This window comes from Phodopus roborovskii, unplaced genomic scaffold (assembly GCF_943737965.1).
Source record: "Phodopus roborovskii unplaced genomic scaffold, PHOROB, whole genome shotgun sequence".
NCBI lineage: Eukaryota > Metazoa > Chordata > Mammalia > Rodentia > Cricetidae > Phodopus > Phodopus roborovskii.
Window position 1 is genome coordinate 4,990,066 of NW_026126550.1, and position 13,751 is coordinate 5,003,816.

The following is a 13,751-nucleotide window of genomic DNA, read 5'->3' on the forward strand; positions in this document are numbered from 1 at the left end:
ACTCCACCAGATCCTCAGCACCCAGCCCCCCCATTACCACCATTTGCACCATCATGACCATCACTCCTACCCACCCCCATCACCAATATCCACACCATCTCTCCTCTTCCACACCAGGGTGCACAGAGCAATTCACCACCACAGCGGAACACCCTCTTCACCTTCCCTTTACCACTTCCTCAGGGAGACCACAGGACACAGCTGATGCATGTAAGCCCACAGGTGTGAAAGTGGCCAGGGCCCTACCCCTGAGGACCTCCAACTGCCAGATTCCACCCCCAGACACTTTAATTGCCCAGCCCCCAACTTAAAGAGTACAAAGCCCAAGCTCAGGACTTGAAAACCCACCAATCCCCACCCTGGAAAGCTCCACCCCTAAGAAATGCTATATAAACATTGCCTTCTGCTCCAGTTCTCTACTGTTTCTTGCCCAAACCGAGGCAGCCACCTCCTGGGTTCTTCCCTCCCAATAAATCTCTTGTGTGAGGTTTGCTGTGCGACTCTGACTCCTTGGCTCCTGACTACGAAGTTACCTTTCCCTTCAGAGCTGTAACACTTCCACTGGGGAAGCCTTTCCTCTTAGAGTATAACACAGCTTCCGTGCACCCTCACATTATACACTTCAAACTAAAATTACATTAGGCCATGCACACCGTGAACTCACAGATAACCATCATGCTTGATTTTGCAGATTCACAAATAAGCATGAGTCATGTGCATGATTCAGTCAATAATGTACTCTGTATGCAAAAGTGATCCCATAAGGTCATAATAGAACTGAAGAGGCCCTGCCACCTACTGACACTATTATCACCGAATTGTCACAACAAAATACATTCCACATTTGCAATAGTACTAGTGTGAATGAAGCCACTGAAATGCCGGTCTATAAAATTACAGCACATAAACTCGGCATAGTGTTCTACAAGCAACACTCACCCCCTTGGCATTATAGGGTCTCTCTCTCTGCATTCAGAATAATGACCCTCACCACCCAGGTCTGTGTGCATGAACCCTATCCTCTTCGTGCAGAAGAGCAGCCAAGCAATATGTTCCTCACAGTATTTCCCACTTACTTGCAATGTCTGATGTTCAGCATCAGATCCAACTTCTACTCACAGTTTACCTAGGCTCTAGTTCACAAGCAGAGGCCCCTTCCTCAAGCTAACTGCTCTTTAATTCCAACTTTCTCTGTCTTAATTGGAATTTACTTTTCAACAGGAAGCCTTTTAATTATTGTTTTCTCCCTCAAGAGTTATTACACAAATAACTTCAAACCAAAGACCACAGAGTAGGCTGCACAGCAGACATGGGCTGCTCAGCCAGGCTCCTTCACTCTGGAATTCACCTGACCGAGGCTCACAGAACACCAGAAATGTGTGAAGTGAGGACAGGCAAGCTGCCTCACAGCTGGTGTGAGAACCTAACGGTGACAGAAGGCCCTTCCCAAACCTCCCCATAAATAAACTAATAAAAAGGACATCATGGCTATTAAAGATGTGCATATGTTTAAGTCCCAAGTCCCAGGTGACCATGTATGCAGACAGGCTTCTAGGGAAGAATTAAGGTTAAATGAGGCCACAAGAATAGGGGCTGTGACCTGGTATGACTGTGTCCTTACAGAAGACAGACAGAAGAGCACACAGAGGCAAGACCACTGAACAAGAGGTATCTGCAAACCACAGAGAGAGGCCTTGAGAGACACAAACAGCTAGGCCCTACTCTGGATTTCCAGCCTGCAGACTCAGAAGGGAGCACACCTCTGCTGTTTAAACCCCATCCATATAGGGTTGCTATATGGCAGAGTAGACCAGCACAGAGTCTTGCACCTTTACAGAAGGGTACACAATATTTGGGGCAAAGAACCACCTCAAGGCTGCCTTCCTAATGCAGAATCCTGGCCCCAAAAGCCAGGGTGACTGCATGCTTTTCTCTGCATCTCCAAAGCAGAACTGCAGAAGCTTTGGGAGGGGGTGAGGGCCAAGGACGGAGAACAAGCACCAGGCTGTGGGCAAGCACAGCAAATGACCCATCTGGAGCTGAGGGAGGAGACTGGCATAGTGTTTTTTATGGTCTTACTGAAAAAATTAATTCAGATTGGGTTTCGTCAAAGCACCCCCATGGGCTGAGACCAGGAAGAAGGACTATAAACAAAGCACACTGATAAATGGCAGAACACCGAGCTTTGAGGAGCGCTCCAGGGTGCACTGGGACCAGGCCTTATTTAACATCTTCATTAGTGATCTGGAAGGAGCAGTAAGCAGCACATTAATTACACATCCAGATGACTCTGAATTTGGAGGTGCTGCAGAAAGTCAATGAGGACAGAGAAATGGTACAACAGGACCCAAAGGCCTTTGTGAGGAGCACAGCAACTGTCCAGGGCTCGGCCTCACATAAGAGGCTGACGGGAACACTTCTGTGCCCTGAGTCAACATCCACTGCCCCAAGTCACAGGGGCTTGGCAGGGGCAGTCAACTTCCCCCCTCCCACTAACACACACACACACACACACACACACACACACACACACACACACACACACGGCAATAAATGGTAGCACTCAAGACAATGCTGGCAGCCCAAAATTTCCCTGCCTGTTATTTGAAAGCTGGTAACTATGCACACAGAGTGTAAAACAGTCACCATGAAAGCCATAACAAACAGGCTCCATCCACAGAGGAGACAGGCCAATGTCATGCTCGTGTTCAGGGAGGACCTCTCTTCATGACATGACACACACAAGCACAGAGCACACAGAGCAACACTGCACAGTGTACCTTCTTGGGTCAGACTGCCAAAAAAGCATAAAGCAAGTGAGAACTGTCTTAAGGTCTTCATACCACCTGCACCCCCAACAGGGGCCTAGCATGTGAACTGGAGACACAATGCTGAGTGTTGCAGGGAGGGCAGTGGGCAGGGTGAGACCTAGCTGACCCACATGCACAGTAGCTGTAATCCGAGTCTCACAGTATGGGAAGTATGCTCTCCTTCAGGGCCTGGCCCTCTTCAAAGCACACACTCTCACACATTTTTCTACCAGGAGATTAGATACTAATACCCTTTTCATCTGCACAGGAACTTCTGGGGACAAGCTCAGAGACAAGCCCAGGTCTCCAGATGCCTGTTTTGTCTAATATGATACAACACACATCCCCTTCCTCAGAAGAGGCATTTTACTCCTGCCACTTAGCCTTTTCCAGTGGGAACTGAGACCGGGTAGCATTCAGCGTTTCTGTACTCAAGACTTCAGCACATACAACAACAGTCAGCACTGGCCTTCTGGCGGCAGATGCATGCTCTAGAGTCAAGCTGCACACCACTGCCTTGTGCTGCTGGCCTGCAAAGTCACTAGTGATTCTTCAGTGAGAAAATGGAAATGAAAACACAGGAGTAGGCAGGCTAGACACACATATGTAATCCCAGCACTCAGGAGGCAGAGGCAGGCCCATTTGAGGCTAGCCTAGTCTACAAATCAAAACTCTGCTCCAAAAAGAAAACAATCATTGTAGCTCAGTGGAAGAGTGGTCACCTAGCACACAGAGGGCCCTGGGTTCTAATCCATAGCACCATCAAAAAAACAAAAACAAAAACAAAAACAGGGACAACAAGATGTCTCGTTAAGGTACTTGCCACCAAGCCTGACGACCTGCTTTGAATCCCAGAGACCTACACGGTGAAGGTGAGACCCAACTCTCCTAGGTTGCCCCGATTTCCATGTATGTGAGCATGGCACTCGCACATACTCACATGTACACACACACACACACAACAAATAAAATTTTTAAAAGGCATGAACTAGGTAATGAACAGTTGGTGTTCAGATAAAGCATTTGTCTTCGGCACTGAAAAGCATCACTGTGTTCTTTGCTGCCATGGCCATTTTCATTGTCATTGTGAGTCTTCCTTGTGTATAAAATGTGGATGATAGAAACAATGCAAGCCAAAAATATTAAGTGACTTGTCCGCGGAGCAATGAGCTGAATGAACCCCAAGTATCCTCGTACCCCTGCTCACTCTCTAAGACTCTCAAAGCAGCTTCAGTCAGGCCACTGTGTGTTCTTCCTCCCCTCACCAGAGAATGCTGTCCACTCTGGGTGGGGCCACAGAGCCCTTTAGACAGGTCGACCACACCCCTACTTCCTGTCCACATACACCAAGAGTCTTGGAAATGGGAAGAGTTTATGTCTTTACAAGACTAAGACTATGCTATGTTTATCACTGCTGTTTAGAACTGATAACATTAAAATTTTGAGGAGAATAAAATTTAGTATATCTATACCCAAGTTAACATAATAACTATTTCCCAAAATCACAACCACTGGAACCTGGGTGGGTGTGGACTTCCCATCTCTCCCCCACTACATAGTGACCTCAATGAGTCATTTCTACACAAACTCCAAACCAAAAGAGAACCAAGAACAGAACCTTCCAATCAATATTCACAAAATGAACACATTTAACTCTCCACCCATCTAGGCTTTTGCCTCCCCAGCAGTCATCTTCATCACATAGCTCAACCAATCTGACATTTGCTTATCACAGAAAAACTAAAAGCTGCAAGATGAGGTAATGCAGTTGGTGATAAATATTCAGTCAGTAGCAAGCTGTACATCAAGAGAGTGGTTCACAGTCTCTATCACCTAACTATGTCTCAGCACACATGTGAGCGCCGATGCTGGTCTGTGTGGGCATGCTACGCACACCTACATAATACTGTGATAGTGAACTATTACTGGGTTATGGATTTATCACACTAGACTTTGATCAACTTTACAGAAGAAAAAGTGTGAAACCACCTTTCATGTCAGTGGGCAGGTACGCTGCCTGCCTCATGTGCACCAGGCCTCTTGGTTACATCACTTTCTCTTGGGCTAGATTCGGCCACATGTTGCTGTGTATTTGGTCCTAACAGGTGTGTAAGCACTCTCTATGATGCCATGACAGAATCACTTAACCACACAATTCTCAGAATGTGCCCACGTCATTAAGTAACATGCTGCATTTAAGTTTAAACTTAAGTAAAAAATGTTTCACTTCAAAACATATTCTCGTGTGAAAATTAGTATGAAATTGCATATAAGGTCTGGCTCACATTCAACATCTGAGCAAGGCAGAGGTTCTGAAAAATCTGTCACCAACGGACTCCTATGAAGGTTGCCTGGGAGTCCTGACCTGTGGAGAGCCCCCAGGGGTCTCCAATGTGACAGATCCTCAGCAGTGAGCCCTTGATTCCTCTTTCTTTTCAAAGAGTTTTCTTGGCCCAAAATGATGAGAAAAGCTAGCCCTGGCTTCTCTAAGTATGCATTACCTTAAAACAAAGTTGGTACAGGGTTAGTATCTACTCAGCAAGCACGAAGGGGGAGTAAGCAAAAATGGAAGCCAGCAAGCTTCAGAGACATGCAGCATGGCCCTGCGTGCAGCCTGGCATCCTCTGGTCCCACATTTAATTAGCATCCCCTCGACAGTGATCCTCATGGACTCTAATTGTTCTCTCTGTCTCTCCCGGGCACCATTCTCAAAGGACTCTTGATCATTTCATCTCAGAATTCTGGTTTTATAAAGAGAAGCCTTAAGATACTCTCTTCCCAGGAAACCCTTCTTCTCTTCCCTCATTTTCACCACGCAATCATTTAAATTGAAAAATGTAATTATTTCCTAATATGGCACAGAGATAAAGGGGAAATGGTAGCTTCTCATAGAGAGTTGTTCCCTGACCTGTGGATGCAGCCATTACTATAATCAGAGAGCTTAGGGTACCGGGACCGCGGAGCGTCATGGACCACCTTGCCTCAGCACCTCCACACTACAGGGGGAAAAAAACAAGCCAGGGATACTCGAGGAGAGCCCCTGGGATGTCCCTCCATGCTCCTCTGAAGATGCTGCAAGCTCAACAACAGAAGGCATACATGTAACTTCCCTTCCCAGCACTGTCGGGGCCCATGTTTCATGGAAGGATAGCAGTTGCTCTGAAAAATCGTTTCACAACCTCCAACTCAGAGTGGGCTGTGCCCCTCACCTCATGAGAAGATCCAGCATTCAAACCACAGCAACCTGTATTGGTGCCAGCCACATCTGTCTACCCTATGGACCACATGCTATGGAGCCCTGTACTGGGACTGTGTATCCTTCTCTCTGTCCTGGATACTTCAGCTACACCTGCCTCACAGACCCGTCACAAGGCTCACATCCAGGAAAATACATAAGCAACTCCTTTACCTTTGCTAACTGTATGGACAGCAGTGTGGTGTTCCACATGACAATCTCCACTCCCATCCTCACATGTTCCCACACCCACGATGCAGACTCAGCTCACCATCTCCTCCACAATTATGTTCTCTTTATCCTAACAAAGCATGGGTGCCAGGGATGTGAGCTGTGAACTGAAGATGCAGGCTGTCACCCCTGCTGGGGATATGGCTGCCCCAACGTGACAAGCAAGGCAGCATGTACAGTGCTACCCGGAGTGCCTAGTGCTGGGTGGGACACAGGTGCTCCTCTCCTGGTGCTGGTTTGTGCACCGTGCTCAGCAAGGACTTCCTTAAGCTCTCACTAGATTTGGAAAGCAGGCATAAATACAAAAACTGAGTTGACAGCACCAATGTTAAAATAACTCCAGGACTGAGCAAGAACCGCCTAACACAACAGACTGCTCACTCACCACAAGGGTTCTCAAAATACCTCATGCAGACAGCTCCTGTGACCTCAACAGCTACAACAGTCAAGACACTCCTTCCCACCTTACAGGTGAGGAACTGGGGCTCAAAGGCAGTAAGGACCCATCCCAGAGCTGTGCTAATACGTACAATGGTGTGGCTGTCTGGCCCTTATGGCCTGGACCCCTCTTACAACTGGTTTCTGCCTTTGAGAAATGGTCGCTACCAGCTGAGAATGAGACAGAGCACGTGCCTCAGACCAACTCAGGAATCATCACAGCAGTTCTTGGGACCAACTCCAGTGTCATCTTCTCTGTGCGGGACAGTAACACAATGAGACATCATTTCAGGAACATTCTACAGACTGTGCATGTTTAAAGGGTTAACAGTGAACTCAGGTAGGTCCAATATCACAGCTGCCCCCCTGGGGTTTCATCCCCGAGCAGGTGGAACCTCATGGACCCTCCTGCTACATGCACCAGATCCAATCGCCCACAATGCACCAGTCTACTCACTACTGGTTGATTCACACACCACACCACACCATATCATACCACACCAAACGCAGGCATCATGTGTGGTACACTCCAGGATGGCTTGTTATACTTTGAGTATGAAATGTCTCCTGGAGGAGCATGTGTCTGACCAGTTAACCTCTAGTTGGTAGCTGTTTGGGGAGGCTGTGGCATCTGCTGGCTGTGAGCCCTAGCTGGCGCACATGGGGTCATGGGGCAGGTTTGGGGAGCTACAGTGAGGCTCCGCTTCTGGCACAGGGCCCACTTCTAGCCCAAGCTCACCCCTTCCTGGTGTATCACAATGTGAGCCAGTGCCCAGGTCCTCCTGCCGCCATACCTTCTGTTCCACGATGGACCAAGCCCTCTCATACCATAAATCAAAATAAATCCTACCTCCTTTAAATTTCTTTTAGGCATCTGATCACGATGTCAAGAAAGGTAATTATTTAACACACTGTTCCTGGCAACAAAAGCTTGTGACTCCACAGATGAGAATGACATCCATTGGAAAACCCCATCTCTGGAGAATGAGTCTGCTCCACCAGGAGATCGTGTGGGTTAGAAGCCCTGGATACCTGATCATATGCAGTCCTCAGAATACCCAGAGAGCAGAGCAGACTTCTGCCAGCCACCTGTTACTATGCCTGCTCCAGGAGGCCAAATGGGGGATCATCCCACCAGCAAGGCTCACACAAAGAGGCAGGCCCTGAAGGAGGAGCACCTAGATGATGACTCTGGCACCTTGACATGCAGGGGAACTGGGACTCCCAGATCTGGAGTGGTCCCGGGGAGTATAGTCTCATAGCAAATCTTCCTGCTCACACTTGAAAGTTCCTGTGTGACCCTGTCTGCCCCTATCCAGAGCATCCTATCCAGAGCAGCTGTCCCTGTTCTCCAGAGCTCACCCACAGAAAGGAAGAACATGCGTCCCGACAGGGCTATGTCCTTTACAAACTGGTAAGTGTTTGCAAAGCAGATCTGAGGGGTCCTCAGTAGTCTCATGTTTTATTCATGAGATTCCTGTGAATTTCTCACTCTGCTTGCTAACATATCTAAATTCATTTTACACTATAAATAATCCTTTCATTGCTTAAAATCAATACAGTTGACACTAGAGAATGACATACCACATCTACCCTGTGGATCTGGTCCCCACTCTGCAGCTGTACCAAGAGTTCTGTGCCTGTGTTTTAGAAGAAGCTCCTGATGTCATCACAGAAAGGCTACTTGAATAAAGTGTGCACATGGGGACCTAGATGGCAGGGACAGACCACACTCCAGGAGCTGGCCAGTCTACCCACCATGATCTACCATATTACTGGCTCCCTAGCCCTGGGGACCCATCCATGAATTCCTGCGGTTTAGGAGTCAGGAACTAAATTCTCTGTAGACCCTGTGCCCACCCCACAATGCACACTAGCCACTAGAGCACAGGTGCCAGGAGTCAACCCAAGTCTGAGACAAGTCTTCCAGGTAAGGCCTGCAAGTCAGAGTCTGCTGTGGGATAGGTCAGAAGAAAAGGTTTCAGGAATGACATGTGGCCATTCAGAGCAACAGTAAAGACAGGTTCACCAGAACACATGATGGGGGGAGGTGGTGGTGGGGAGACACTGATGGGTCACAGGCAAGGTCACACAGCCAGGTCAATGGTGCCCCCTACTGACTGTAAGGTCACTGCTACATGAATAACAGCAAGGATAGTGTCAACAGAGACAGAACACACCACACACACACACACACACACACACTCACACACATGGTATGGGTATACATGTGTCAAAGAACAGCATAAACACAAATACTATACACAGCACACACAGGAACAGTATGAAAACAAAATACACTCTAATTCAGAGAAATAAAAGTGCTGTTAAAACAGGATAGTTGGGGCTGGAGAGATGGCTCAGCAGTTAAAAACATGTGCTACTTTTTCAGAAGACTGGAATTCGATTTCCAGCACCCACCTTGGTACTTCATAACTGCATGTAACTTCAGCTCCAGAGGATCCAATGTCCTCGTGTAATCTCTTGAGGACACCCACATATGTGTGGCAGATATTCACAAACACACACATGTACACATAAAGATAAATTAAATCTTGAATAAATCCAACAGGGTTCCACCATTCTCAGTCTTCTGATAACTGCACGGAGTCTGCATGTCCCAATTAAGATACAACCTGAGCACGGCTGTTTACTGTTATGTCCACACCAAGATTCCTACAGAAGAGCACACATCTCTAAGTGCATTCCATGTCTAGATATCTTCACAGAAGCCCCCTTCCCACGGTTCCGTCTCTCATCCTCTCGGTAAGATCCACTAAGAATTCAGCACACATGTGAAAGCAGACACCGCCAGTGGCCTGAGGGCACAATCTGAAAGAAAGTGGTCCCCCAAAGCCTGCTGACCTCCACCCAGTCTCCTTCCCACACCTGTCCACACTACCCACCAGTGGGCTGCGCACTCTGAGACACAGCTGGAATACCTCAAGCCTTGAGTCAAGCCCACATCACACTGGTGAAGAGACAAGGGGTGGAACTCTCTACAAACACACACTAACAACTGATCAATAACAGGAAGTCTACAGCCAGCCAAAAAGAACGGAGGGAAGGAGAACTCTGCTCCTCACAGGAAGATCTGCATAAAGAAGGATACCTTAAGCAACATGCTCTAACCCTAGTATGTCGTGCTTTTGACTCAATTCCTAGTTAATTTAAAGAAGCATGGAAACCCTGTAGTTCACAGGTAATCTACATGCAAAAAAGGAGAAAAAAAGACGTAAGTATTCACTTGCAAAGTAAGGTAGCTCTCCTGAGAAGGCTGACTGTATTCAGTCACACGAGGCAGGGTTGTGCTCTGTAAAGCAAAGGCTTTCTGGAGGGATCTAGAAAAAAAGAGTTGGGCACCTGGCCCCATGATGGGGACTGTCACCACAGATCACTCCAGTAGATTAGGCACAGCACAAAGCATGGCTTCAAAAGCAAAGAGCTAACTAAGGAGCTCTGGCCCACCAGCTCCTGCTGGCTGCACTGAGAAGAGCCCAGGGCTTCCTGCAGACTGAACCTGCAAACAGGGCTCCTGGAATTCAGACTTGAATGCTGTCAAACTGCTTCCTTCATAGAGAGAATAAAGGATGAGGAAAATATTAAATGGTGGGCCAGGCTGCCTTCAACATCTGGGAGGGGGGGGGGAGCTAGTCTTGCAAAGGTCCTGACTTAAAAAGATTCAAGGTCACTGTAAGGAACCGATGCACATGGCAGCAAGCCAGGATAAAGGCTTCTTCATACCAGTCTGCTGCTGCTGCTAATCACTGCCAGATAAGCAACTCAAATCACTGTCGAGCCAATACAGCCTGAGAAGCTGGCAAGATCCAAGTGGAGAGCCAAGAAAATCTGACATTCAGACCCAGAAGCCCTAGAAACTTAATTCTACCCACAACCAGGGATCCCACCAAGACTCCAAATCCAGTCCCACATAACACTTGTCATGAGACTCAGCAGAACATACACTAAGCCATCAGGGTGTACCTCTGGACCCTGGGGGGCAGAAGTGCTGCCCCAAAGCCCATCTTTATAGCAGTTTCTCAGAGTGGTCAGAACTGTGCAATGGGTGCTATGGTAGCAAACCCCTACAGTGGGCAGCTACCCCAGATCCCAGCAATTGAAAGAGCTTGGAAACTTAAGGAAGAAAGCAGAAAGAAATGGAGATTCATATGCTCCCCATGAGCCCTCATTGTTACAAAGTTTCTCTGGGTCTGTGGATTGTAGCATGGTTATCCTTTATGGTAAATCTCACTGTGAAGGCAAATAGAATAGACATCACAAGGGGACAGGAGGCGAGGTCTAGATGGGGAGTGGACATGGGAACAGGAGGGATCAGGCTGCAGGAGGATGGAGGGAGAGAGTATTGAGAAAGACAACTGGAATCAGGGGCATCTCTGAGATAAGCTAGAAACCTAGTGCAATGGAAACTCCCAAGAATCTATGAGAATGACAACAGCTAAGACTCCTAGCAATGGGAGATAAGGAACCTGAACCAGCCATCCATCCCCTGTGGAGAGACTGAGACCCCAACCCAGTCACATAACCTCTGACCTACAATTTGCCCTGCCTACAAGATATTCAAGACAAAGGTGGTACAAAAATTATGGGAATGTCTAACCAATGACTGGTCCAGCTTGAGACCCATTCTATGAGAGAGTGCCCAGCCCTGACAATGCCTGGAGAGCTGAGAACTGAGAGCTGAGACCCAGGGGTTGGACAGAGACCTAGTATAGAACCAAACATGACTGCAAAAACAAGAAAAAAGAAAAAGAAAATGAAATGATTCCTAATGATATTCTGATATACTCATAGATCATTACCTAGCCCAAGTGTCATCAGAGAGGCTTCGCCCAGCAACTAATGGAAACAGATGCAGAGACCCACAGCTAGACATTAAGGGGACATCAAGGAATCCTGTAGAAGAGGGAAAGGAAGGATTATGGGAGCCAAAGGGGTCAATGACACCACAAGAAAACACACAGAAGCAACTGACATGTGCTCACAAGGGCTCACAGAGCCTGAACTGAACATATAGCTGGCCAGAGAATTTGCATGGGGATGACCTAGGCTAGCTGCACATGTGTTACACTGTTTACTATTCTTGTGGGACTCCTAACAGAGAGCACAGGGGCTGTCTTTGACAGCTTTTACACTTTCGGGGGACCCTTTCTTCCCACTGGGTTGTCTCATCCAGCCTTAATAGGAGAGGGGGTACCTAGTCTTACTGCAATTTAATATGCCATGGCTGGCTGATATACATAGAAGGCCTGCACTTTTCTACAGAGAAAGGGGAAGAAGTGGATGAGGGAAGAGGGAAGGGTGGGGGAAGAGACTGGGAAGAGGGGGAGGGAGGGGGAACTGTGACCTGGCTGGGGGAAAATAATTAATTAATTAAAAATGGTCTAGATTCAACAGGCCATTAGAAAGCCCACCGCAGGCAGCAAGGCCAGCAGGAAGTGTGAAGTGCTCACATGCTGGCAGAAGACACAGCAAGGCTGGCTCAGCCTTGGCCTGAAGTGTGAAGCTGGCCCCTCCAGAGGGGTCACCAACAGATGGAATACAGTGGAAGTGTGAGAGAGAGACAAATTGAGGAAAGAGCCATTTAGAAAGTGAACGATGATGACTGGAAAGCTCAGCTCTGCACACCAAAATCTAAAGAGGCTGACCTCAGGACACCATGCCCGAGAGGGAGGATTAGGGAGAATGACAGTGGGCTCAAGGAGGACAGAGAATCTATGGAAGACTGAGAGTCTATGAGGACAGAGAATCTATGGAGGACAGAAAGTCTATGCGGACAGAGTCTATGAGGACAGTCTATGGAAGAGGGAGAGTCTGTGGAGGACAGAGAGTCTATAGAGGAGAGTAGGATGAGTGTGGCAGCCATGGAACAAAAGCAACAATCAGAATGAGATGACTACAAACAGGTCACCTTCAGAGGTAAGTAAAGTCTGCTCAAGTGATGTGGGGCAGCATTTGCACCACTGTTCAATACAGCAGCTAGGTAGGAGTATAACAAATTCGCCATCTCAGACATACCAGTGTGAAGACATGGGAAAGCCGTGTCATCACAGGCAGAGCAACAGACAAACTAACACCACCTAGAGCAGCTCAGTGATGAAAGGGAGAGCCTAGGGTGTGGCAGCTTGAAATAAAATGACCCCATAGGCTCATACATATGAATGCTTGTCCACAGTTGGTGGAACTGTTTTGGAAAGGGTTAGGAGGTGTGGCCTTCTTTGAGAATGTGTGTCACTGGAAGTGGACTTTGAAGTTTTAAAAGCCCACACCAATCCCAGTTAGCTCTCCCTCTCTGCCTCATGGTACTTATCTCAACAGATACAGACATACTCTCAGCCACTGCTCCCATGCCATACCTGCCTGACTACCACCATACTCACCCTCTGAAACTGCAAGCATGCTCCCAATGAAATGCTGCATTTTTTTTATAAGTTGCTTTGGTCATGGTGTTTCTTCACAGCAACAGAACAGTAACTAAGACAGGTAATTCATTGTGAATATCTTCTCAACAAATGGAGTAGCACCATGTAAAAAGTTAAAAGTTAGAAATGAAGGAAAAGGCATGGTGGAGAGCACTAAGGGCGTCCGCACACACTCTGTAGCCCAAGCACATGGAAGTTTGAAGCAGGAAGGTTAAGAATTCAAGACCAGCTCAAGCTATAGGAAGTACATATCAAAAAGAAAGGAAGGAAAGGTAGGGAAAGAAGGCAGGGAAGGAGGAAGGGAGGGAAGAAAGAAAGAAGGAAGGAAAGGAGGGAGGGAGGAAGGAAGGAAAGAAAGTTTCAATGGATTATGGAAGGAAAAGATCTTTCAGCAAACTTTTTTGTTTTTGTTTTTGCCCTGAATAAGTCTATATATTTAAAATAAAGACAGGATGGCCTAAAGTTATAACAGAAATAAGTGAAGAGGGAGCAGACTATGGAGGCAGAGTCTAGTCAGAAGGTTCTAGAAGAAAGCTTCCTGGTAGACACCCAACAGAAAGTGATGCGTGCCATGACATGAGATGAGTGTTTTCCCAA

At 47.4% G+C, this 13,751-nt stretch overlaps 1 protein-coding gene across 1 annotated transcript in view; it reads right to left on the reverse strand.

The window, feature by feature from the left end:
* Window positions 1-13,751, reverse strand: part of Eipr1 (EARP complex and GARP complex interacting protein 1) — a 101,758-nt gene that overhangs the window by 74,852 nt on the left and 13,155 nt on the right.